The sequence below is a fragment of the Trachypithecus francoisi genome, unplaced genomic scaffold (assembly GCF_009764315.1).
Source record: "Trachypithecus francoisi isolate TF-2019V2 unplaced genomic scaffold, Tfra_2.0 Lachesis_group2, whole genome shotgun sequence".
Classification (NCBI taxonomy): domain Eukaryota; kingdom Metazoa; phylum Chordata; class Mammalia; order Primates; family Cercopithecidae; genus Trachypithecus; species Trachypithecus francoisi.
In genome coordinates, this window is record NW_022681465.1 from 136,873,928 (window position 1) to 136,899,862 (window position 25,935).

Below are 25,935 nucleotides of genomic sequence, written 5' to 3' on the forward strand. Positions count from 1 at the left end.
GCCACTTCCACCTATTAGTTCTTTCCCTGTTGTGTATGTCTTGAATATGTATTTATCTCATATCCCCTATGAAAAATGTAAAAGCAGACGAGCTGTAGATTATTTCTCTAATGACAATACGATCTGAACTTGAATTTACCACTACTCCCCTTCCCTAAACCAAACACCTCACTTAAATGATGCCATTATCCTCACTCATGGATGCTCAAAGCCTGAATCATCTTTGACAGCTCCACCTCTGTTCCCCTTCTCCCCACTTTCTACTCAAACATTTGCCAGTTCCTGGGAAGCCTATTCCCACTCTGTCATTTGCATCTGTCCCTTCCTTCTTATTTCCACTGGGCCTAATTATATATATATTTTTTGGTAATCATGAAAGATTTTCTAACTGGTCTTCTCTCCCTGCAGTCCATCCTCTTCACTGAGGTCAGCATGGTCTTCCTCAGGCAGATAGATCCCCAACAGCATCACTCTTTGCTCTAAAACCCTAATACCCATGAAAGGTAGAAAGCAGCTCCCCAAAGATATCCATGTCCTAATCCCAAGAACCTGTGGTTATGTTACCTTGCATGGCAAAATGGACTTTGCAGATGTGATTAAGGATTTTGAGATGGGAAGATTATTGTGGATTATACAAATGGGTCCTTAAAAATATTATCAAAAGTAAAAGAGAGAGGTAAAAGAAGAGGTCAGAGTGAGAGGACATAAGGACTCAACCCGCTGTCACTGGCTTTGAAGACAGAAGAACGGGCCTATGCCAAAGGATGCTGATGGTCTCTGGGAGCTGGGGAAGACAAGGAAACAGATTCTCCCCTAAGGCCTCCAAAAAGGAAGACAGCTCCACAGACACCATGATATTAGCACAGTGAGATCAATGTCAGATTTCCGATCTAGATAACTGTAAGATAATGAGTTTGTGTTGTTTTAAGCCACCGAGTGGTAATTTGTTGCAGCAGTGACAGCTAACTAATGCAACACTTCTCTTTCACAAATAGAGTTACACACAAATGCTTTATCTTGTTATTAGCATCAATTTAGGTAGCCAGATTTTCAGCCATCTTACTATACCCAAACCTTCTATTCAAGCAGTCTGTTCTTCAAATGCTTTCTTTTCTTTCCTGCTCTGTACCAGTGTTCACAATGCCCTCTCTTCTGGAAAGCCCCTCCACATGATGCCAGTCCTACCACTTGCCAATGCCCATGAACTCCCTGGAGTTATTACTGATCTCTCCCTTCTTTACTTCCGCGGAAACCTCTGTTTGTATTTCTCAAGGTGCATCTCATATTCTCATTTTAAATAGTGCTTTCTAGTGAGAGAGAAGGGAACAAGAAGACTTTACACACACAAGTTGAAACTGCTTCTGGCTTGCTGTTCTCAGAATGCTGTGTTTATGCCTCTCCCGTGGCAGTGGACACCACACTCTGTTGTTTGTGAGTTATTTATGGGTCTGCATGGCTCACTGGATTGTGAATGTCTCAAAGCCAGAAACTAGATCTTACCTCCTTTCATATGCCCCCAGCCCCTAGAACCATGCCAGGCACACAGTAGGGACTCTATAAATGAGCTTTAAATATATGAGTGAGGAGGACAGGTGCAATGTCTGGTTGTATTGAACAGAGAGGGATATTAATACATTTTTCTTGCACCATCTGTTTCTACTTAGTTGGGCTAACCCATTGAAGCGCCTCAGTTAATGCAATGTGGTTTTAAATGGGGCCACCTTGATGCATACCTTGAAATGTATACTATTTTTGGTTTTTATTTATTTGTCTTGTTTTTACTGAAGAAGAGATACAATAAAAGGGCCCTTCATTTTTCAATCAACTTTTTTAAGGGCTATTTTTGAGAGCAAAAGCATTATAAATGTGCGAAGTATTTGGCCCAGCAATTCTATTTCTCGAAATGTATCCTAAGGGTAATAAGTTTATGCATACAAGGATTTGCCTAAAGGAATGTTCACTGCAGGACCTTTTATAAGATTGAATACTTGGAGAGAACTCAAATGTTTAATAATGAGAGATTCACCACTTAAACTGTATTATCCCTCCCTTGAGATATGCTCAGGTATTGAGCATGATTTTGTCAATTGATATTCACTGTATAAAAAGATGTTTGTGAATATGCTTATATTCTTTCTATGCTTGTCTGAACTTTCTAACTACCATACAATAGCCATGTATTTAAAAGTTTTCATTTTTTTTTATAAAACTGTTTTGCCTCCAAAAGGCATCATATAAAACTTTCATATTTATCCAACTTTCAAGAAAATTCATCTACAGATGGGATTCAATTCTCTGATTACGATGAAAGAAGAGAAAAGTCATAAAAGACTTGAAATATAATCTGGATATATCTTTATTCTGTCAATTTATTCACTCTAGGAATATTTATTATACCATCTTAATTAAGGCCTCTGAAAGCAAACAACAGAAACAGATTCTAGCTACCTTAAACAAAAGAAAATGATTGAAATAATATGAGAAACTCACAGAACCACTGAGATACCAGGAAGCAGGCTTGGAGAAGCAGGCACCAGGAGAGCTCTAGAGAACCAAAAAGCAGAAAGCACAGCAACCGGTTCACAGACAAACTCAACCAAGATGCCACAGCATCACTCCTGACATGGTAAATGGCTTCCACAAGTTTTCCATCCTTGGGTGGGTCACTCTCCCAAATGCAGAGTCCCTGGAGAATACACTGGATGGCCAAAGTTAGCTATGTGTCTTTTTCTCCCTTGTTCTGAGTCAGAGGAGTGGAGGGAGAGGCCCTGGTCCCATCGCTATGACTACACACAATGGGCAATATATTGTCCCAGTAAATTAAGAATGCTGTTAGGAAGGTAACATGGAAGCTGGCAGCCTAAATGCCCCCTACGTGTCCCTGTCCCTGAGATGTGCCAGAGACCTGTGCTGTTCAGGCCACAGGCTCAGCTTCCCTGCCAAGGACCCTGTACAACCAGCTCAGTGGAGCTACCAGGCCAGAAACACCACTCAAAGAGATGGTGTTCTTTGATTCTATTATTTCACTTATACACTTGAACATGTTAAGGTTTTCTATTGCTAATTTATTCTAGTCTACAGAAACAAATTATACTTGTTTCTGTTCTGGTTGTCCACACCATACTTTGCTTAACTGGTACAAATACCCTGCTACGTACTTACTACATAGCAGCCTGCCAAATGGCCTGGAGTGTGTCATCAGCACCATACCATGGAGATATCTTAAAAGTCTCAAAGTTTGTTTTAAACCTATTGTATTTAGGGTGCCTTAGCTACAGAAAAGTGCTGTGTGTGTGGTGTATGTGTGTGTGTGTGTGAGAGAGAGAGAGAGAGAGAGAGAATAGAGAAGAGAAAGGAACAAGGAAGATGGAAATTAAATTCCAAATTTAAATTGCTAAAATAAATCAGTGCTCCTCTTGAATTCACAAACTTGAAGACTGCATACCTTCCATCCACTTAAGAGCTGTTAAAATTTAAACAGTTATACAAAGAGTTTTAATGCAGCTGCAAAGGCATGGAAACCAAACTGTAAATACCTTTCCCATAATAAAGCGAGGGTGACTGGCTTTAGTTTAATAAACAGCACAGAGTAAATAAGATCCTAGAGCAAAACACTGTGTCATATATGGGCACATGGGTCATTCACAGACATCTCAGTTTACCTGACAATCATCCTATGTCAGGAAGGAACTTCTAACAAAACCTCCTCCAAATAAACTTTGCAAATTGTTGTTTGTAAGAGTCAAATCTACAGCAGAGGGCCATGCTTATCCTTATTTTGCTATATGTTCTGAAGTGTATGATTATCTCCCACTCTCCCAAACCCACATCAGATTAATGAGTGGGTCTTGTGGCTCAGACCTTTCTACTCAGCTTCCGGGGAGCTCTCAGGTTCTGGAACTTGCTTCCTTTCCCATCCGAGCTCACAGCACTCTCTCACCTGCTGTGCTGAAGCTATGCTGGGCTTTAGGTTTCTAGTTTTACACACAGCTCTTTCTTGTCCCAGGACCTTTGCATTTACAGTTTCCCAGACCTGAAATGCCTTCTCCTCTGTTTCAGCATAAATATCTCTTTTTATGGGTTTTTACAGGTACAGGTTTCCCTGGACCATTTATCCCTCACTGCATTATTTTCTGTCCCAAGCCTCTGTTGATGGCACTCATAGCCCTTATCTCACTCTGTAACTAACTCATTGATGTGTTTTCACTCACCCTGCCTCCCTCACTAAAATGTAAGCTGCTGGAAGTAAGAGATAATGCCCTTCATGAGAACTTGGCTTAGGGTGGACATTCACTTGGTAAGAGGTGAATGGGTGGAAACATGAACACAGGGACAGTTGGATTTTTCCCTTGAGCATCTGTCCTCTCCAGAGGGGTCACAGTTGTCCAGGAACCAAGGGCCCTTGGAGGTCAAAGGAAACCGCTTCCGTGTGGACTAAAGGATGATCACTCATTTTTATGAGAGGAGGTGCCTTAGGAAGAAGTAGACTCACGTGCAGGAGGGGTTATAAAGCAGAACAGGTGTTCAGACACAGTGACATCATATGTCTGTAACTCAAAAATGAATGTGGAGCCAGAGAAGGAGGAGAGAGGCTTCAGATTGTCTCTAACTGGGAAACAGTTGCCCAGAAATCAGCCTAGTTCAAAAGGAATTAACAGAATTGAGCAAGAGAATATAAGACCACATCAATTCACGATAGGGCGTTCTTAATCACTTACTATCCAGCAAAGTCCGTATTAACCTGCTGTTTGAACACTGAAAAGCCGACCGCGTGAAGCAGTAGAGAATACAGGCAGATAAAGGGCGGCGAAGCAGAGTTATCACAGTCCAGATAAGAGCTTCCTGGCTCCTTTCTGTGCTAGCTGGTCTTTGTCCTCCAGTCTTCCCGGTATTGTTTGGTTTAATCTATTTATGTTTGAGACTGCAGTTAACTAATTCATGTTTTATTATCAATAAAAATCAAATAAATGAACACTTAGGGTACTGGAAAGGAAATCTAGAAAACAGGGTCCCAAGTCAGCTCTTTCAGGCAAGGGCAGCCAAAACAAGGAAACAGACATCAAGAGTATGAAGTACTGGGAAAATCCCGACAACACTAAAATTTTATAATTTATTTTTAGATTTATGTGTAGTAAAATTTGCTGGTTTTAGTGTACAGTTCTATGAGTTTTGACCAAGTTACAGAGTTGTGAAACCACTGCCATGCTCAGGATACAGCAAAAGTGAAATTTAACACTGTACTTAGAGATAGAAATTTCACAACTGTACTTAGAGATAGATTTTAAATAATATATTAATGAGGCATCCTTGAATGAGTTCCTACTCCCTACTGTCCACCGCCCCTTCCCCGTACATGTCGGTCCTATTCATACACCTAGAGGCTCTTGTCTTGTAAGTAGAAAAGGAAGCCCTGAGGAGGAAGGGGCTACACTGGAAAGAAAAGTAGGAGATAAGGAATGGTCTCTGGCTCCAGAAGATCCCTTAAACTGATTTGAGCTCTAAAGAGAAGGGTTTAGAAGCAAAAATCAAAAGGAGCGTTCAAAGACGGGTTTAGGCATAAGACAAGATGCCATGTTCTGAGCCCAGTTAATAAAGCAGGGCTAGACTCAGGGAGGAGGACCTATCCTTGGCCCTGGAGAGGCAGGTCTTCATGTCTTTCCCAGCTAGCCTCCTTGGCACAGACACTGGTGCTTTCATGATGGGCAGGAGCAACAGGATTCATCTCCATACAGCACTGCAGGCAGTGGAGATGGTTAGAGAAAAGAGAGACAAGGTGAGTGTGGCTGACATATTTGCATTTGTGGTGCATGTGGATCCCTTTGGGGTCTCCTACAGATAATAAGATGGTTAGTGGATAATTAGAGCTATCGCTTAATGTTTCAAAAAGGGCAACCAGGCTCTCTAGGGGGTTGGCAAGTATTTGTTCCACAAACATTTTATGCATTTTCTATGTGGTGGCCCCTATACTTAACCCTGCAGGATATGATGAACAAAAAGATAGGACTCCACTTTTCAAAGCACTCCAAGCCAAGTAGAGGAGATGGAGTTGGACCCAGATAATTTCAACTCACTAAGATCATTAATAAGGTAAGCATAGGCAGCAAGTGGAGCTCATTATTACTATTATAAGTATTACTGTCATTATTTTATTATTACACAAACAAACATTTAGTGAGCACATACTATTTGCTAGTCACTGTGGTAAGCATTTTATATGCATTATCTCAGTTGAGCCAAATAGCGAGTCTATGAAGTAGATTCTATTACTATTGCAATTTTTCAAAGGAAAAAGAAAGCACAGAAAGACTGAGAAACTTGATACTGAGAAAACATGGCTAGAAAGGAGCAGAACCAAGGTTGGAATTCAAGCTGTCCGACATTAAAGCTTTTGCCATGAGCAACTATGAAATAAAATGTCGTTAACAGTAACAACAATGTAAAAACAACATTAATGGTTGATTGCATTAAACATATTGAGCACTTAACTATCTCATATTATTTGGAGCACTATTATGCAGAGAGAAACAATACAATCAGGCTGGATTTCTGATGCATGAGAAGGTGGAATTGGGGCCAGGATATTACAGAGAAATAATTCAGTTTAGTGTAAGACTGTTTCAACATGTGGGGCTGTCTAGCACTACAGGTACCAAAGCACAGGCTAGATGCCATCTGCCAGGAATGCTGAAGCAAAAACCCCTGTTCCAGGTGTGAGGTGAGATTCAACATCACTTTCTGCTGCTCCCCCAACTTGTTGATTATCTGATGCTAAGATTTGAAAAGCTCAGTCTCTTTTGCCAACTCCTTCTCTGGCTAGCACTTAAATGTCAAAGTCCTCCCTCTTCTCCTTTCACTCTCTACAGTTTCCCTGCCCCCATACTGTTTCATCCACAAGCCTTGCTTGATTACCATTTGTATCCTAATAAGTCTCAAATGTTGCACTCCAGCCCAGAGTTCTTTTCCAAGCCCCAGATCTCCCTTTTGGATATACAATATCCATGCCACCGGTCTCAGGAGGACTTAATCTAATTGACCCTGGGTGACCATGGAAGAGAGGTCTCTAGAGGAAATAAATAAAAGGGGTAAATCAGTTTAACTGATATCCTGAAAAACTTACAGAAATGGTAAAGGTATTTTGTGATGGTTAGAAACAGAGAAGCCATTGAAACCTCAGTGGCACAATCTTGTGTCTTTGATGACCTAGAAGGAAAGTGTAACCACCTGGACCACCAAGGAATAGTATTTATGATGTCATAAAAATTTAAATGTTGCTTTCTAATTTTACACTTTTAGAATGAACCTGGATATTTGAAAAGACTTAATGAATGTAGCAGGATAGAATGTATATTTCTCAGTCTCAACATTATAAAAACAATGATACAACTGGCATAATAATTGGGAAGTAGAGGTGAGAAAGTGTGATGAGTGGATAAAGAAACTTTGATGTCCTCATCATACAAAATAGGAGTCAAGAGATGTCCACTCCCTGTGGTTAATGGAATGAACATTAAAATCAAAGTTTAATTGTGCTGTGTAAAGTTGCAGAGGTGACTAGAAGAGGAAATAATATGGGGAGTTCACTAAACAACAAGTGAAGAAATATCTGTGTAAGCCTACTACATAGAAAGAGAGAGGTAATTTCCAGAAAAGTTGTAGTGAACACTGGTTTCTGTAGGTACCTCTGCCCATATTCATGTGCAGTAATCACATCTCCCCCATCCAGATAGTCTGTGTTGTAGGGAAGCTAAACTCATTGCCAGTGCTAGGGATAATCTTAATTGGCCTAAACCAATCAGTATATCCCATCCGCCTGGTCATAATGACTGAATCAGGCATAAGCCAGTGATCCAGCTGGGCTAATGATACACAAAGAGCCTTTGCTTAGGATTCTGGGAAGAAAATACTTTTGCCTTCCTGTGAGAGGTCTCAGAAATAATGTTTCTCTCTTTCTTTGGACAGTGAGGTAGAAGGATGATGTATCATGAAATGTTACAGCCATCTCTGCCATCCAAGAGAGAGCCAGTAAAAACAACATGAGGAGAATGAGCCAGAGACTTTCTGAGAAAATGAAATCAAAGCCCTGATTATGCTGTCATAAATCAGATCAAACTGTACCTGAAGTTATAAACAACCCTTGAACTATTCAGTTATGTGAAGCAATATATTGTCTAATTGCCTACCCAATATTCTTCACGTCTTTCCACGAATAGTAAAACCTCGATTTTATTCAGTGGTAAATGACTACATTCACAACTTCCCAGCCCTTGGCTGAGCTCTGGTCAGTGAAATTTAAGCAGATGTGCAGTATGGAACTTCCAGAAAGACTCCTTCAAAGTTCCTGATATGGCTAGAGCATGCCATATTTATTTTGATTCCTTACTCATTCCTGCTCTGTACAATGAGGAGCTCCAAGAGCAGGCATTTTGAAATTTTGAAAATGGAAGTCATAAGGAAGAAGAAAACTATCAGAGCCTTTGTCCCTGATAGAGCTTAAATAGTAAAGATTGACTACATATCTTCTGCTACCTGAGAAAACTAATGATGAAGTGTTTAAGCTACTATTAATTTGTATTTTCCATTATATTCAATAAACCTAATCAACATAGCTTATTTATTTATTTATTTATTTTTTTAATTTTTTTTGGGGGGACGGAGTTTTGCTCTGTCGCCCAGGCTGGAGTGCAGTGGTGTGATCTCTGCTCACTGCAAGTTCCACCCCACGGGTTCACGCCATTCTCCTGCCTCAGCCTTCCCAGCAGCTGGGACTACAAGCACCCGCCACCACTCCCAGCTAATTTTTGTATTTTTAGTAGAGACGGGGTTTCACTGTCTTAAACAGGATGGTCTCGATCTCCTGACTTTGTGATCCGCCCGCCTCGGCCTCTCAAAGTGCTGGGATTACAGGCGTGAGCCACTGCGTCCGGCCAGCTAATTTTTTATACTTTTCAAAATTAAACAGCCCTGATAGACGAACTCAAACAGAAATATCTCTCTTCTGGAGATAGCTGATTCTTAGGTGGTAAACAGACAGATGGCTTTTTGTCTTTTTTTATAAGCACTGTATTACTAGATTTAAAAAAATTGAGGTAAAAAATAAGAAATGAAGAAAATGCAATTAGGCATGAAGAGTAAGGAGTAAAACATCAAAATACACGGTTTGTGGTAGCTGTACCACAAATGGGAGAGTAATGCTGTGTAGGAATACTGGATGGGTCCCTGCCTAAGGTCAATGCTAAATTATGAAATACATTGCTGGAAAGCATTCTGTATATGTGGACACACACATAAGCATATCTAAATGTGGCTGCATAGACTACTTAAATAAAATGAGGAAACAGTCACAAAATGTTACTAAGAGAAAAAATGGAATGTCTAACAGCACATTTTATAGCATCCTATCATAGAAATTCCTGTGGTTCTAGATTAAAAATCTATGAGAAATTTCACAAAATGTTAACAGTGGTTGTCTCCGACAGGCAGAATCAGAATTCATGCTTGCTTTTAAAAATTTATATTTTTCAGTATTTGCCAAATTCTCTACATTGAATATGTCTTACTTTATAATAAGAAAAAGCACAATATGTGTTCTTTAAAATGTTTGCAAAAATATTTTCTAATTGAAAAAAGAATCCTGGGCCTTGGTAACACAGCTACATGGGAATAGCAGTTGGCATCAGCTGTGTTGAGGAGACACCAAAGTAGAGGCTGTGACCACATTGGGGCTCAAAGCAAAGGAAAATGGAGCAGGCTGTTTCCAAGAGCAAATTGGGCTGGCCTCACAGTCCTTCCACAGCCACACTGTCAGAGCTCAGAGCAGCAGGTATGGCCCAAGACCAAATCTGCTAAAGCAGAGAGTGTCTCCCACATACTCTAAACTTATATGTCCATAGGTTCAGAACAACTCATCTCCAGGCATAACAGCTGGACTGCAGGCACACAAGTTCAGCTCTGGTTTCTTCCATTCTCTATCTTGGAATGAACCCAGGAGAGTGAAGTGGGGAAAACGGAGAAGCATGTGAGAGGCGTACGAGGTGGCACATACTCAGGATTAGTGTCCTTCTGCACACTCAGGTGATAACAAAGCCTGGCTTTGTGTGAGCTTTACAGCTTTGAGTATCTTTCTGATCCAGAAGGCAGCCTGGGTCATAAAGTACGTTGAAGAGAGAAAATAAAAGAAGGTACAAGTTGATGTAGATAGTGTCATTTTGGTAACAGTAAATATAATAAATTCCAGATTAATAATATAAGATCAAGGAGATGCCTTTGAAATGAATCAGTCAATTAGCTTTTAAAAACAGGAAAACAAAGTCATGAACTTAGGGGAAAAAAAAAACAAAGCAAAAATCAATCAGCAAGGTAAATATTTACATTGCAAATTAACGGGAAATTTGATGCTCCTGAGCTTATAGCCTTAAAAAATGAGGTTTAAGATTAATGATTTTAAACTTTTGGAGAGATATACACTGAAATTTCCAAAAGAGCAGAATTGCAGTAACAGATTCACACTAGTTCATTAACAGACTAGATCTTTTTGTCTACATTTGTTCCATGCAGTTTAAAATAGAGATGCTTTATGAGACAAAAAGTAGTAATTGCCATTCTAGCTTCCAACTCTTTTTCCACTTAAGTACCTACAGTATTTATTTCACACCATCTCTAAAGCTCAGACTTATTTCCACTCTGCCATATTGTCTACTGCAGTAGGATCCACCAGATCAAGAGGTTCTGAAATCTTTTTTCAACATTCTGTTTCCTCCAAGCCTATCTCTCCTTCTTTTTCTAATAATAGTAGGAATAATTATAACAATCAGATAAAATGTAAAATGTTTATCTGACTCATTGGGACAATACTCATATGCTCCTGGGCATTTTTTTTTTTTTTTTTTAATGAGTAAACCATTTAACATTTCTGAGTGGCTCAAAGACAGCGTTGATCTCTTAATTTCTCTCAAATTCCTCAGCACCTGGGACAGCGTCTGACACATAGCTGATACCCCGTTACTATTCTAAGAGTAAGTGAATGAATTCATAAATTCTTCAAGCTCATTAAAGACAAAAACACCCTGCTATCACGAATAAGCCTTTCTCAAGAACCCTCATAAGTGATAGATCTATCAGAACCTAATATTGTTTATCAGAGGGACTGGAAGGTTGAGTATATAGAGGAGTAACATGCATTTTCACTTAACTTGCACGAGTTCAATTTCACATGTTTGTCAAAATATAGAGAAAATAATTCAAATACTAGGAGAAATTCTATCATCCATTTCATTCAGTAACCATATACACTAGAGTTAGCATATGGGAGGCCTAGATTTTATTTCCCAGTTTTCATGTACTCCTCCCAAAGAAAGCCTCTCACTGTGCTAAGTGTGATTTTAGTGTCTCCGGTAATACGCTTTTTATATGGCACTCTTCATAAATACAAACAAGATATATCATGTGACAATCAACTAAAGAAGCAACAATCCATTCTAAGCTGAAAAAGAAATTGACTGGGTTGGATTTATTCTGAAACGGCATAACGGTTTCCAATGTTGTCCTTTATAAGGAAATGTGTTAATGCTATCATTTTTGTCCATGTGTTACTTTAACCTTTCAACTAATTTTTAAAATCAAGTCTAAGATGTAACTACACTGTAAATATCTGAAGAGTTTTGGAAGATGGATTTGCTCTGTGTGGGGTGTGTCTCTGTGTGTGTGTGTGCGTGAGTGAGTGTGTGTGTGTACTGTGTGTGTTGCCATGACAGGAATACAGCTCTAAGAGAATGAAAAGTTACCTTCCATCATAGAGCTTCACATTTTGCCACTTTCCTCTGCCTCTGTAGTTAAAAAAAATAGATTTTGCTATAATTTTAGAGGCCCCTGCTCCAGGGAAATCACTTTTCCATTAAACTGTACACATATTTATTTCAAAGAGAAAATGAAATCTGAATTGAGGGCAAGGAGAATTGAGGAGTAGGTCCATGACACTGTGGCTACCAGAGATAGGTGGATTCAGTGAGAGACAACCAGGGAGCCATACATAGGCATCTAAGTCTTAGGAAGTACTTGCATATTCCATCATTCACAGGAATTGATGTTGTGCCAAGCATCTGAGTTACAAGCTATGTGACACTGGACAAACTACTTTCCCTCTACAGACTTCATCTCTAAAGTAGGCATAACAATGATACCTACCTCATAGAATTGTAGTAAAGATTAAATGAGATAGTAGAGGTAAGGTGCTAGGGCACATGATTAGATATGAACACTCACTTCATAAACACTAGTTATTAACACTTATTCACTCATAGAATAAGGTGCGGAATTAGACAATTCCTCCCAGTTTTGATATTCTAGCTCAGCGCTATTCAATAGAAATATACATGCCATATATGTAATTGTAATTTTCTAATAAACACATCTTATAAAGTAAAAAGAAACAAGTGAGATTCATTTGAATAATGTGTTTGATTTAATTCTATACAGAGAAAATATCATTTTAGTACATAATCAACAAAAATCATTGAGTAATTTTGTGCTCTTTTTCTTGCACTAAGTCTTTGCGGTTGAGCATGGCCACACATACAGGACATTTCAGATTCAGGTTAGCTGCTTTTCTTGTATTTAGTAGCCACACGTGGTTGTTGGCTACCACATTGAACAGCACAGTTCTAGAATAATCAGTTTAGTTTTAAAGATTCAATTTGTTTTAGCTGAAGAACATTTAAAAACTAGTGCCAAAAGGCACTTGAAAGTTCAGCACTGAGACCTTAGGTGAGAGATCTGGGCTAGAAATGGAGATGACGGAGCTATTTTTATTGTTAAGGACATAAGAATGGGCGGCCACCACCAAGCCTGATATCTTCCCTAGGGAGCCATCTTTGGGTTAAGCCGTTATTGTCTGCCAAGGAGTTATAGAAATATATTACCTTAAATGATTGGTTGCTATTACCATTTGGGTCTCTCTATGGACCTATGACAGAGCAAAAGAAATTGCATTATACTTGTGTTCCTGACTACATCCCAGTTAATTAAGAGTGATTCTAGTCTTATTTATAACAGTAATTTAAAGTTAATGGGCAATCAGAGTTGTAACAATCATTAAAATAATAAGGAAGGTAAAGACAGTTTTATGCTAGTAGTTAAACCTGGAAGACAGTAGAAATGAATTGTGAAGCAAAGGAGGTGACTTGTGTGTGTGTGTGTGTGTGTGTGTAACCAGTGAAGCATGTAACCTGATAAGAAAGGAATCGTTTAACTGTTATTCCAAGAACCCAAAAAGATTCTGAGCATACACACCCTGGAAGAAAGGGAGATGAGCAGATAGAATTGTAGGGCAAGAATCGATAACAGGTGGTACTTTAGGTTGATCTACCCCAGACATGCTTTCCAAAAAAACTTTCCTTGCAGCCTTGCAACAGTTCGCCAAAATTAAATCCTTTTCAGCGCTGAACACAACAGTGAAAACTGTTCCTTCGCATTATCTTCATCTATGACACCTAGTCTGTGGAAATGAGGATGTAAAATGACTGCACCTTTGAATCAATGTATTTCATGAGTGTAATGCAGAGATTAAGAGCTCAGACTTTAATTCTGCCACACCTGGGCTTGAACACTGGCTCCCCCATTTACCCTGTGACCTGGAGCCTAACCTCTCCCTATCTCCACTTTCCTGTGAAGTGGAAACAGTTACTTCATTCACAGGAAAGTTGCAAGGTTTAAGTGAGACGATGCATGCAAACCACCAGGCTCAGTGGCAGGCACCTCGTTATTAAGAGCATTTGTTGCAAACTCTCCCCCTGCAGATTTAGTTATGCAAAAACAAGTCTTTAATTTGGTAGATCATAATCAAGAGCAAGCATTTGGATGATTCCATACATTTTGCTCCTTATTATGCATTTAATTATTTTGGGTAGTTGGTGGAGAGAATCAATAAAAACGCCAACAAGAAAGGCAATTTATAAAAATGTTAACATGTTTCAAACATAAAAATAGAAGACGAAAATTCTATTCCAGTTTCACGAGGAAAATCTTTAAGGTAGCATTGTGATCCCACTGTGACACACTAGAATCTTCTGAGATGGGAATTACATAACAGGAAATTAAGTTCTGAACCTCATTTAAGGGACTGTAGCTATTAAAACAAGAACATACCGCCTTACTTATCAGATGGTCCTGGCACTGAGAAGCTGCTCCTGGGCTCCTTTCTCTAGACCATAGACCTCTAATTTGTAAAGTGAGAACATTGTACTAAGATATCCAATTTCCTTCTGCTTCTCACACTATAAGATTCTATGTCTATAGCAGAATTGGGTCCCAGTGATTCTATTAATGAGAACATGACTAAATTAAAATAATTAGTTGTTGAACCTCCTCCGCCATCCAAATGGGGAGGTCCTCCTTATAATTCTTGAGATAGCAGAATTCAAGGTCAAGAGGAAATGATGGGGTAATAAAAAGGACATGAGGATTTGAGGAGAGAATTAAAGGGCAGAGAAACTGAAGGCAGCACCTGAAGATGGAGAGGCAGGTGGGAAAAAAGCAGGAAAAGAGGGAATTTGAATGTTCCTGGAAATTATGTTTCACCTTCCTGTTGCTGAGACACACTTACAAAAGATTTGGGTTATTTTGAAACGGTTGTAGATTGCTAGAGTGTGTTCTTTTGATGAAAGCACCATTTCTGGACCAACCGGGTGGACTATAGCATTATCATTATCCCTGTAGGTTTCAGAGATGCCACTCAGCCACGTGGTCAAGCTTACTCCCTTTCAGATTGGTACATGTCTTCCCCCATCATCCTCACCACGCACCCTAAGAAAATATCTTACATGGGACTATTGGATGCATCCCAAAGGTGGCTATTTGACCCCTTTTACTTGGGAAAACCCAGGATGACAAATGTGTAGGATTTTTTTCTTCCATAGTTCACAGTTTTCTTTATCTGGACCCATGTCCATTCTTCTCACATGGACATAAGCAGTGGACGACTGTGTATTTTACTTTTCTGAAGTTTAATTCCTCTCATTTTTTTCTTTTGTGTTTTAAGTCTCCCTTATGCTTTTGAATTGAAATAGGAAAATAATTGACCTAGATTTCTTTCCACTCTTCTCTCTCCTCTCTCATCTGCTGATTCGGGACAAACTTCAAACACAATTTAGGCACTGTCTCTACAGTTCCTAAAAGCTTTCCTGACCTCTTTCTTTAATTCCATAAAATCTGCGCAAAGCTCATCACCTCACTTATTGCACTGTGATAAACTGACACATTCATGCAGCCACCTCTCCTTCATGGTAAGCACCGAATCTCCTTCACCTCCTTCTCCATAACATTCAGCACAGCCTCTGACACGAAGCCAGTCTTCAGCAAGTGCTTCGATGAACAGTACATTTTGTTTTGTTTTTTTTTTTTTTTTTTGTATTTTAATTTATGTTTTTTTTTTTTTTAATTTTTAATTTTTTATTATACTTTAGGTTCTAGGGTACATGTGCATAACGTTTATATCATGTATAACTCCCCAATGCAATCCCTCCCTCCTCCCCGCTCCCCATGATAGGCCCCAGTGTGTGATGTTCCCCTTCCCGAGTCCAAGTGATCTCATTGTTCAGTTCCCACCTATGAGTGAGAACATGCGATGTTTGGTTTTCTCTTCTTGTGATAGTTTGCTAAGAATGATGGTTTCCAGCTGCATCCATGTCCCTACAAAGGACGCAAACTCATCCTTTTTTATGGCTGCATAGTATTCCATGGTGTATATGTGCCACATTTTCTTAATCCAGTCTGTCACAGATGGACATTTGGGTTGATTCCAACTCTTTGCTATTGTGAATAGTGCCGCAATAAACATACGTGTGCATGTGTCTTTGTAGTAGAGTAATTATAATCCTTTGGGTATATACCCAGTAGTGGGATGGCTGGGTCATATGGTACATCTAGTTCTAGATCCTTGAGGAATCGCCATACTGTTTTCCATAATGGTTGAACTAGTTTACAATCCCACCAACAGTGTAAAAGTGTTCCTATTTCTCCACATCCTCTCCAACACCTGTTGTTTCCTGACTTCTTAATGATTGCCATTCTAACTGGTGTGAGATGGTATCTCATTGTGGTTTTGATTTGCATCTCTCTGATGGCGAGTGATGACGAGCATTTTTTCATGTGTCTGTTGGCTGTATGGATGTCTTCTTTTGAGAAATGTCTGTTCACATCCTTTCCCCAATTTTGATGGGGTTGTTTGTTTTTTTCTTGTATATTTGTTTGAGTTCTTTGTAGATTCTGGATATTAGCCCTTTGTCAGATGAGTAGGTTGCAAAAATTTTCTCCCATTCTGTAGGTTGCCTGTTCACTCTGATGGTAGTTTCTTTTGCTGTGCAAAAGCTCTTTAGTTTAATGAGATCCCATTTGTCAATTTTGGCTTTTGCTGCCATTGCTTTTGGTGTTTTAGACATGAAGTCCTTGCCCATGCCTATGTCCTGAATGGTACTACCTAGATTTTCTTCTAGGGTTTTTATGGTATTAGGTCTAACATTTAAGTCTCTAATCCATCTTGAATTAATTTTCGTATAAGGGGTAAGGAAAGGATCCAGTTTCAGCTTTCTACTTATGGCTAGCCAATTTTCCCAGCACCATTTATTAATAGGGAATCCTTTCCCCATTTCTTGTTTCTCTCAGGTTTGTCAAAGATCAGATGGCTGTAGATGTGTGGTATTATTTCTGAGGACTCTGTTCTGTTCCACTGGTCTATTTCTCTGTTGTGGTACCAGTACCATGCTGTTTTGGTTACTGTAGCCTTGTAGTATAGTTTGAAGTCAGGTAGCGTGATGCCTCCAGCTTTGTCCTTTTGACTTAGGATTGTCTTGGCAATGCGGGCTCTTTTTTGGTTCCATATGAACTTTAAAGCAGTTTTTTCCAATTCTGTGAAGAAAGTCATTGGTAGCTTGATGGGGATGGCATTGAATCTAGAAATCACCTTGGGCAGTATGGCCATTTTCACGATATTGATTCTTCCTATCCATGAGCATGGTATGTTCTTCCATTTGTTTGTGTCCTCTTTGATTTCACTGAGCAGTGGTTTGTAGTTCTCCTTGAAGAGGTCCTTTACATCCCTTGTAAGCTGGATTCCTAGGTATTTGATTCTCTTTGAAGCAATTGTGAATGGAAGTTCATTCCTGATTTGGCTCTCTGCTTGTCTGTTACTGGTGTATAAGAATGCTTGTGATTTTTGCACATTATTTTGTATCCTGAGACTTTGCTGAAGTTGCTTATCAGCTTAAGGAGATTTTGGGCTGAGACGATGGGGTTTTCTAAATATACAATCATGTCATCTGCAAACAGGGACAATTTGACTTCTTCTTTTCCTAACTGGATACCCTTGATTTCTTTCTCTTGCCTGATTGCCCTAGCCAGAACTTCCAAGACTATGTTGAATAGGAGTGGTGACAGAGGGCATCCCTGTCTTGTGCCAGTTTTCAAAGGGAATTTTTCCAGTTTTTGCCCATTCAGTATGATATTAGCTGTGGGTTTGTCATAAATAGCTCTTATTATTTTGAGGTACGTTCCATCAATACCGAATTTATTGAGCGTTTTTAGCATAAAGGGCTGTTGAATTTTGTCAAAAGCCTTTTCTGCATCTATTGAGATAATCATGTGGTTCTTGTCTTTGGTTCTGTTTATATGCTGGATTACGTTTATTGATTTGCGAATGTTGAACCAGCCTTGCATCCCAGGGATGAAGCCCACTTGATCATGGTGGATAAGCTTTTTGATGTGCTGCTGAATCCGGTTTGCCAGTATTTTATTGAGGATTTTTGCATCGATGTTCATCAGGGATATTGGTCTAAAATTCTCTTTTTTTGTTGTGTCTCTGCCAGGCTTTGGTATCAGGATGATGTTGGCCTCATAAAATGAGTTAGGGAGGATTCCCTCTTTTTCTATTGATTGGAATAGTTTCAGAAGGAATGGTACCAGCTCCTCCTTGTACCTCTGGTAGAATTCAGCTGTGAATCCATCTGGTCCTGGACTTTTTTTCGTGGGTAGGCTATTAATTGTTGCCTCAATTTCAGAGCCTGTTATTGGTCTATTCAGGGATTCAACTTCTTCCTGGTTCAGTCTTGGGAGAGTGTAAGTGTCCAGGAAATTATCCATTTCTTCTAGATTTTCTAGTTGATTTGCGTAGAGGCATTTATAGTATTCTCTGATGGTTGTTTGTATTTCTGTGGGGTCGGTGGTGATATCCCCTTTATCATTTTTTATTGCGTCTATTTGATTCCTCTCTCTTTTCTTCTTTATTAGTCTTGCAAGCGGTCTGTCAATTTTGTTGATCTTTTCAAAAAACCAACTCCTGGATTCATTGATTTTTTGGAGGGTTTTTTGTGACTCTATCTCCTTCAGTTCTGCTCTGATCTTAGTTATTTCTTGCCTTCTGCTAGCTTTTGAATGTGTTTGCTCTTGCCTCTCTAGTTCTTTTAATTGTGATGTTAAAGTGTCAATTTTAGATCTTTCCTGCTTTCTCTTGTGGGCATTTAGTGCTATAAATTTCCCTCTACACACTGCTTTAAATGTGTCCCAGAGATTCTGGTATGTTGTATCTTTGTTCTCATTGGTTTCAAAGAACATCTTTATTTCTGCTTTCATTTCGTTATGTACCCAGTAGTCATTCAGGAGCAGGTTATTCAGTTTCCATGTAGTTGAGCGGTTTTGATTGAGTTTCTTAGTCCTGAGTTCTAGTTTGATTGCACTGTGGTCTGAGAGACAGTTTGTTATAATTTCTGTTCTTGTACATTTGCTGAGGAGTGCTTTACTTCCAATTATGTGGTCATTTTGGAATAAGTGCGATGTGGTGCTGAGAAGAATGTATATTCTGTTGATTTGGGGTGGAGAGTTCTATAGATGTCTATTAGGTCCGCTTGGTGCAGAGATGAGTTCAATTCCTGGATATCCTTGTTAACTTTCTGTCTCGTTGATCTGTCTAATGTTGACAGTGGAGTGTTGAAATCTCCCATTATTATTGTATGGGAGTCTAAGTCTCTTTGTAGGTCTCTAAGGACTTGCTTGATGAATCTGGGTGCTCCTGTATTGGGTGCATATATATTTAGGAGAGTTAGCTCTTCCTGTTGAATTGATCCCTTTACCATTATGTAATGGCCTTCTTTGTCTCTTTTGATCTTTGATGGTTTAAAGTCTGTTTTATCAGAGACTAGGATTGCAACCCCTGCTTTTTTTTGTTCTCCATTTGCTTGGTAGATCTTTCTCCATCCCTTTATTTTGAGCCTATGTATGTCTCTGCATGTGAGATGGGTCTCCTGAATACAGCAGACTGATGGGTCTTGACTCTTTATCCAGTTTGCCAGTCTGTGTCTTTTAATTGGACCATTTAGTCCATTTACATTTAAGGTTAATATTGTTATGTGTGAACTTGATCCTGTCATTATGATGTTAACTGGTTATTTTGCTCGTTAGTTGATGCAGTTTCTTCCTAGCCTCGATGGTCTTTACATTTTGGCATGTTTTTGCAATGGCTGGTACCGGTTGTTCCTTTCCATGTTTAGGGCTTCCTTCAGGGTCTCTTGTAAGGCAGGCCTGGTGGTGACAAAATCTCTAAGCATTTGCTTATCTGTAAAGGATTTTATTTCTCCTTCACTGATGAAACTTAGTTTGGCTGGATATGAAATTCTGGGTTTAAAATTCTTTTCTTTAAGAACGTTGAATATTGGCCCCCACTCTCTTCTGGCTTGTAGAGTTTCTGCCGAGAGATCTGCTGTTAGTCTGATGGGCTTCCCTTTGTGGGTAACCCGACCTTTCTCTCTGGCTGCCCTTAAGATTTTTTCCTTCATTTCAACTTTGGTGAATCTGGCAATTATGTGTCTTGGAGTTGCTCTTCTGGAGGAGTATCTTTGTGGCGTTCTCTGTATTTCCTGAATTTGAATGTTGGCCTGCCCTACTAGGTTGGGGAAGTTCTCCTGGATGATATCCTGAAGAGTGTTTTCCAACTTGGTTCCATTTTCCCTCTCACTTTCAGGCACCCCAATCAGACGTAGATTTGGTCTTTTTACATAATCCCATACTTCTTGCAGGCTTTGTTCATTTCTTTTTCTTCTTTTTTCTTTTGGTTTCTCTTCTCGCTTCATTTCATTCATTTGATCCTCAATCGCTGATACTCTTTCTTCCAGTTGATCGAGTCGGTTACTGAAGCTTGTGCATTTGTCACGTATTTCTCGTGTCAAGGTTTTCATCTCTGTCATTTCGTTTATGATCTTCTCTGCATTAATTAGTCTAGCTGTCAATTCTTCCACTTTTTTTTCAAGATTTTTAGTTTCTTTGCACTGGGTACGTAATTCCTCCTTTAGCTCTGAGAAGTTTGATGGACTGAAGCCTTCTTCTCTCATCTCGTCAAAGTCATTCTCTGACCAGCTTTGATCCGTTGCTGGCAATGGGCTGCGCTCCTTTGCAGGGGGAGATGCGCTCTTATTTTTTGAATTTCCAGCTTTTCTGCCCTGCTTTTTCCCCATCTTTGTGGTTTTATCTGTCTCTGGTCTTTGATGATGGTGACGTACTGATGGCGTTTTGGTATAGGTGTCCTTCCTGTTTGATAGTTTTCCGTCTGACAGTCAGAAGGACTGTCTGTTGGTCTGTTGGAGATTGCTTGAGGTCCACTCCAGACCCTGTTTGCCTGGGTATCAGCAGCAGAGGTTGCCAAGATAGAATATTGCTGAGCAGCGAGTGTACCTGTCTGATTCTTCCTTTGGAAGTTTTCTCTCAGGGATGACTCCACCCTGTGAGGTGTAGGGTGTCAGACTGCCCCTAGTGGGGGATGTCTCCCAGCTAGGCTATTCAGGGGTCAGGGACCCACCTGAGCAGGCAGTCTGTCCGTTCTCGGATCTCAACCTCCGCGTTGGGAGATCCACGGCTCTCCCCAAGCTGTCAGACAGAGTCGTTCGCCTCTGCACCGCCCCCGCTGCTTTCCCTATTGGACCTCAGCTGTGGGCTGTCCCCAGAGGTGGAGTCTACAGAGACAGGCAGGTTTCCTTGAGCTGCTGTGAGCTCCACCCAGTTCGAGCTTCCCAGCGGCTTTGTTTACCTACTTAAGCCTCAGCAATGGCGGGCGCCCCTCCCCCAGCCTCGCTGCTACCTTGAGGATAGATCCCCGCAGACTGCTGTGTTAGCAGTGAGGGAGGCTCCGTGGGCGTGGGACCCTCCCGGCCAGGTGTGGGATATATTCTCCTGGTGTGCCTGTTTCCTTAAAGCGCAGTATTGGGGTGGGAGTTACGCGATTTTCCAGGTGTTATGTGTCTCAGTTCCCCTGGCTAGGAAAACGGATTTCCTTCCCCCTTGCGCTTCCAGGTGAGGCGATGCCTCGCCCTGCTTCAGCTCACGCTGGTCAGGCTGCAGCAGCTGACCAGCACCGATTGTCCGGCACTCCCTAGAGAGATGACCCCAGTACCTCAGTTGAAAATGCAGAAATCACCGGTCTTCTGTGTTACTCGCGCTGGGAGTTGGAGACTGGAGCTGTTCCTATTCGGCCATCTTGCTCCGCCCCCCGAACAGTACATTTTGAAGCAACTCTTGAAGATTCCCTTGAGGTCCATTTTCTTTTGCTGAAGCCCAAAGAGGTGGGGAATATAGGGAACGTCCTTCTCTAGGTTCCCATGGGAACTGAAATAAAGGCAGCAACAATTAGAGGAGAAATGAATGCACTAAAAATATCATTTTACAAAGTAAAAGAATGTCACTATTTCAAATATTCAATTATACCTGCTGCCCTTTCTTTCCTGTAGGAGAATGTTTAAAACAGCTTACAAAAGTATGGTTCTTTGTTAATTAAAAAGCTTATTCATCAGTCCTAATAATACTATATAGAGAGATGTATGTGTATGTATATATACATATATAAAATATCTAAGATGTCTAGATCTATGATCTTCTTTCTTCCTTTTATTTATCCATTCAGCCAATCTTTACTGCATGCCAACAATGATGTGCTAGACACCATGCTAAGCTTCAGGGACACAACATTGACTAAAAGAGCCAAGATAGTCTTTCTTCATGGAGTACACAGTCTAACAGGAGAAATAGACAACTTGAAAAGCAAGCAAACAAATAAATACAGTCTTACAAATTGTAAAAGTGACATGCAGGAAGTAGCAAGGTGCTATTACGGAGACTAATGGAGGGGTTGTTTGGTTGGGCATCACTCAGGAAGAGGCACCTAATGTTAGACCCAGAGGAAGAGAAGGGGCTGGTCTATAAAGAGCTGGAGGTAAACTGTTCTAGCCCAAAGGAATTGCAGGTGCAAAGAGTTCAAGAAAAAGGGAATCGGGAGCTTGAAGAATGGAAATAAGGCTCGTGTGACTGCAGCAGAGCTGAACACGAGGAGATTGACTATGTATGATGGAGAAAATTTAGATTTTGCTCAAAGGGCAATAGGAAGTCACTGAAGCATTTTAAGGAGGGATGTGCTATAATCCCATTTCAAAAGATCACTGCAGTTACTCCAAGATAACAGTTTTGGAAGGTGAACAAAAAATGTGAAAATTAACTATGGGATTTTCAAGCAGTTGAGCAAGAGATAATAATGGTTTAAATAAGGATGGTGGAAGTAGAGACTGGACAACATGAATGTGGCTGAGAAATATTTTGAAAGTAGACACATCAAAATTTATTTGACAGTTTGAATTCTAGAATTATATGACAGAATAAAAACAAGCTCCACCCTATTTTATTCTGTGATAAAGTCAGTGTTTCAAATAAAATGAAATTGAACTTGCTTTTTCAAGAAGGCAAAAAATATTGATTTTGAGGAAACTGTGAGAGACCTAAGCAGAACAACTAAAGAGATAGTTGGATGCTCACTTGCTCTCTCCCCTCTCCTTTCCTTTCTCCTTCTTTCCACCCTCCACCACTTGCTTTCTCTTCTGCACACATCCTTGGGCCTTCCTCATTCTCAGGCAACCTCCACCTTGCTCCATGGTGAGCTCTATCTTCATCCTGTCTCTTTCCCATGTTGCCTACCCTTTGCTTATAGCTGTCACTATATATCTGGCTTCTGCCTCTCCTGCAAACAAAAACAATGACTTTATCATAAAATAAGTTCCTTCTACAGATTTCCTTCAACCCACCTTTCCAAATTACTCATGTGTTTATAACTACATGAACCATTCTCTGGGTTAATGAGTCAGGGTCAAACACACACCCCTCTCCACATACTTGCTAAGGCCTTACCCTCCTTAGTTGGCCTTTCTCACCTCATTCTTCTCCACTGTCTTTTATAATTAAACATAGGATTTAAGCTGCAGTGACATGGAATAGTGAGTGGCTTATTTTTGGACTAGGAAGACTGCTAGAAAATCTTTGGTGAAGAAAATAAACAACAGCATTTCATTGCATAGTCATGAACTAATAAGAATGTATTCTTATTTTTTTTCTTTTGAGATCTAGTCTTACTCTGTCACCCAGGCTGGAGTTCAGTGGTGTTATCTTGGCTCACTGCAACCTCCACTTCCTAAGTTGAAGCAATTCTCCTACCTCAGCCTCCAAAGTAGCTGAGACTACAGGCACGAGTCACCAGGCCCAGCTAATTTTTGTATTTTTAGTAGAGATGGGGTGTTGCTATATTGGCCAGGGTGGTCTCAAACTCCTGACCTCAATGATCTGCCTGCCTCAGCTTCCCAAAGTGCTGTGATAACAGGCTGAGCCAGCACACCAGGCCAATAATGCATTCTTGCTCCCTTCACACTTTCATCCTGATGCTAAGCATCATCCTACTCTATGCTGGCCTGTTAGAAGCAAACCCTTAATTTTTTGTTTGAATAAGATACTGTTGTAGAGAGGATTAAACTGGGTAATACATATGAAACAATTAGGACAGTGCCTAGCATCTGCTAGATGCTCAATAAATAGTAGCTGTCCTGAATTAAAAAGTCCTCTCCCTGTATCTGTTATCTGATTGGAGCTAACTCAAAGAAAAATGTCCCCCAAAAGGATTCTTCCCCTTTAAAAGAATATCATTGACATTTCACAACTTAGAACCTCTTAATCTTCAGCTGTTTTCAGTCAGAGACTCTTTAAAGGAGGCCGGCCGATCTTATTTAAATATTGAAAAGTTAAGTTTCACAAAACAGAGTGATCATTAAACTAATAATTAAGAATTGTAGTGTTCATTGTGGTTTCCCAACTACAGGCATATAGTGATAAGTTGAACGTGAGAATGTGAGCCCTCAGAAAAATCTTAGAGACAATTTTTCTAGCGTCTCTTGGTTTTTTTTTTTTTTCATTTTTTTAAATAGGAAATTAAGATCCAGAGAGAGAAAAAGCAACTGGCCTAGGACTACGTAGAGAGTTTGTGGCTAAGCTGGGAAGGAACCAGGGTTTCCAACTCCCACCACAGTGCTCTTCGGATTTCTTTCCCTTACTAGCAGGAGATTCCTTGTACAGACTTGGAGCCAAATCTTACTGCTTAGGTCTCTTTCCACATAGGAGAGAGAAGGGAGATCCTCAGGCTGTAGAAAAACCCAAAGCACAGACAGTACCTCCGTGATGGTTAATATTGAGTGCCAATTTGATTGGATTGAAGGATGCAAAGTATTTTTCCTGCATGTGTCTGTGAGGGTGTTGCCAAAGGAGATCAACATTTGAGTCAGTGGACTGGCAGAAGCAAATCCACCCTGAATCTGGGTGGGAACCCTCTAATCATAATTTTCATCAGCTTTAATCAGTTGCCACTGTGGCTAGAATAAAGCAAGCAGAAGTTGGAAAGAGCAGACTTGCTGAGTTTTTCAGCCTTCATCTTTCTCCTGTACAGGATGCTTCCTGCCCTCGAATATCAGACTCCAAATTCTTTAGCTTTTGGACTCTTGGACTTACACCAGTGGTTGGCCAGGGGCTCTCAGGCCTTTGACCATACACTGAAGGCTGCACAGTTGGCTTCCCTACTTTTGAGGCTTTGGGACTCGGACTGGCTTTCTTGCTCCTCAGCTTGTAGACAGCCGATCGTGAGACTTCACCTTGTGATTGTGTGAGTCAATACTCCTTAATAATAAACTCCACTTTATATACACATCTATCGTATTAATTCTGTCCTAGAGAACCCTGATGAATACACCCCTCACTCATACTATACTTCTCAGGTCTCAGAGAGAGGGCTAGAAACCAGTGCAAATGTGCTCATTGATTACTGGCTTCCTGGATTAGTCCAGATTTGACATAAACCAAATGCCAATTTGCAGAATCAAGAGCAAGCAAAGGATGAGATAGGAATGGAGAAGGGAAGTCATATGAGTATCCCATATTTGGCTTCTTTCAGGCAAGGATTGTATTTTTGTAATCTTGCATTTCCTAATATGTATTTGTTGAATAAATGAATACATTCTCAGCCTTTCTCTGGCATTTCCCTTAAACAATATGTTAAATATATAGAGAGATTCTAAAGCCTGTCAGAGCATCAGATACAGTTAGATTAGTCTGAATAATGCAAGACTAAAATTAAGAACTGAAAAATTAACTTGACCAAAAACTGTGCTTCAAATAAGTGACCCTAATGGACTTATTTTCCAGCTTATTTATCTTATCTAATATACTTTTCAAGTTCTATATCTGGCTTAAAAGTCTTCTTATTTTGACAGTTTTTAAACAAAATATACATTACCACTCCAGTCTTGAAGGGAAGACAGAGAGTAATCAAATGATCACACAAACAAACCTATACTTATAACTGTAGTGAGTAGAATGTAGTGTGAGTAGAATGAAATAGGTGAATTATGAGCAAAAATGATGTAATTAATAGAGGTCTAGCTTTCAGAACATGGGAGGTGATGGTCTGTCACAACTCACACTCTTCCCTGGATTTGAGTTCGGAGTTCAGTTCTAGCGCCTCCATTTTAAGACCCTAGCAGAAATTCTCCTGCCTCCAGAGTTAGTCTGATTTTTTAAGTGCCATTTTCTCACATGCTTTGCTTCTCT

At 40.0% G+C, this 25,935-nt stretch overlaps 3 long non-coding RNA genes across 6 annotated transcripts in view; 1 reads left to right on the plus strand and 2 right to left on the minus strand.

The window, feature by feature from the left end:
* The window catches only part of LOC117065571, a 103,257-nt gene that overhangs the window by 73,553 nt on the left and 3,769 nt on the right, over nt 1–25,935 (plus strand). Inside the window, exon 5 of one of the 3 annotated variants that reach the window (XR_004429974.1) lies at nt 24,779–24,897. The exons of 1 other annotated variant lie outside the window; for it this stretch is intronic. This is a non-coding gene — a long non-coding RNA (uncharacterized LOC117065571). Of the gene's footprint in view, nt 1–7,959; nt 8,147–24,778; nt 24,898–25,935 lie in introns of those variants that run through there. One more of the 3 variants, XR_004429972.1, reaches the window with a different exon arrangement.
* LOC117065572 lies at nt 10,869–15,363 on the minus strand. Its single transcript, XR_004429975.1, has 2 exons — nt 12,915–15,363; nt 10,869–11,822 (listed from the first exon to the last, which is right to left on the minus strand). It is a non-coding gene; the product is annotated as an uncharacterized LOC117065572 (long non-coding RNA).
* The window catches only part of LOC117065574, a 61,673-nt gene continuing 57,272 nt past the window's right edge, over nt 21,535–25,935 (minus strand). For both annotated transcript variants that reach the window (XR_004429976.1, XR_004429977.1), the window contains exon 4: nt 21,535–21,633. This is a non-coding gene — a long non-coding RNA (uncharacterized LOC117065574). The remainder of the gene's footprint in view (nt 21,634–25,935) is intronic.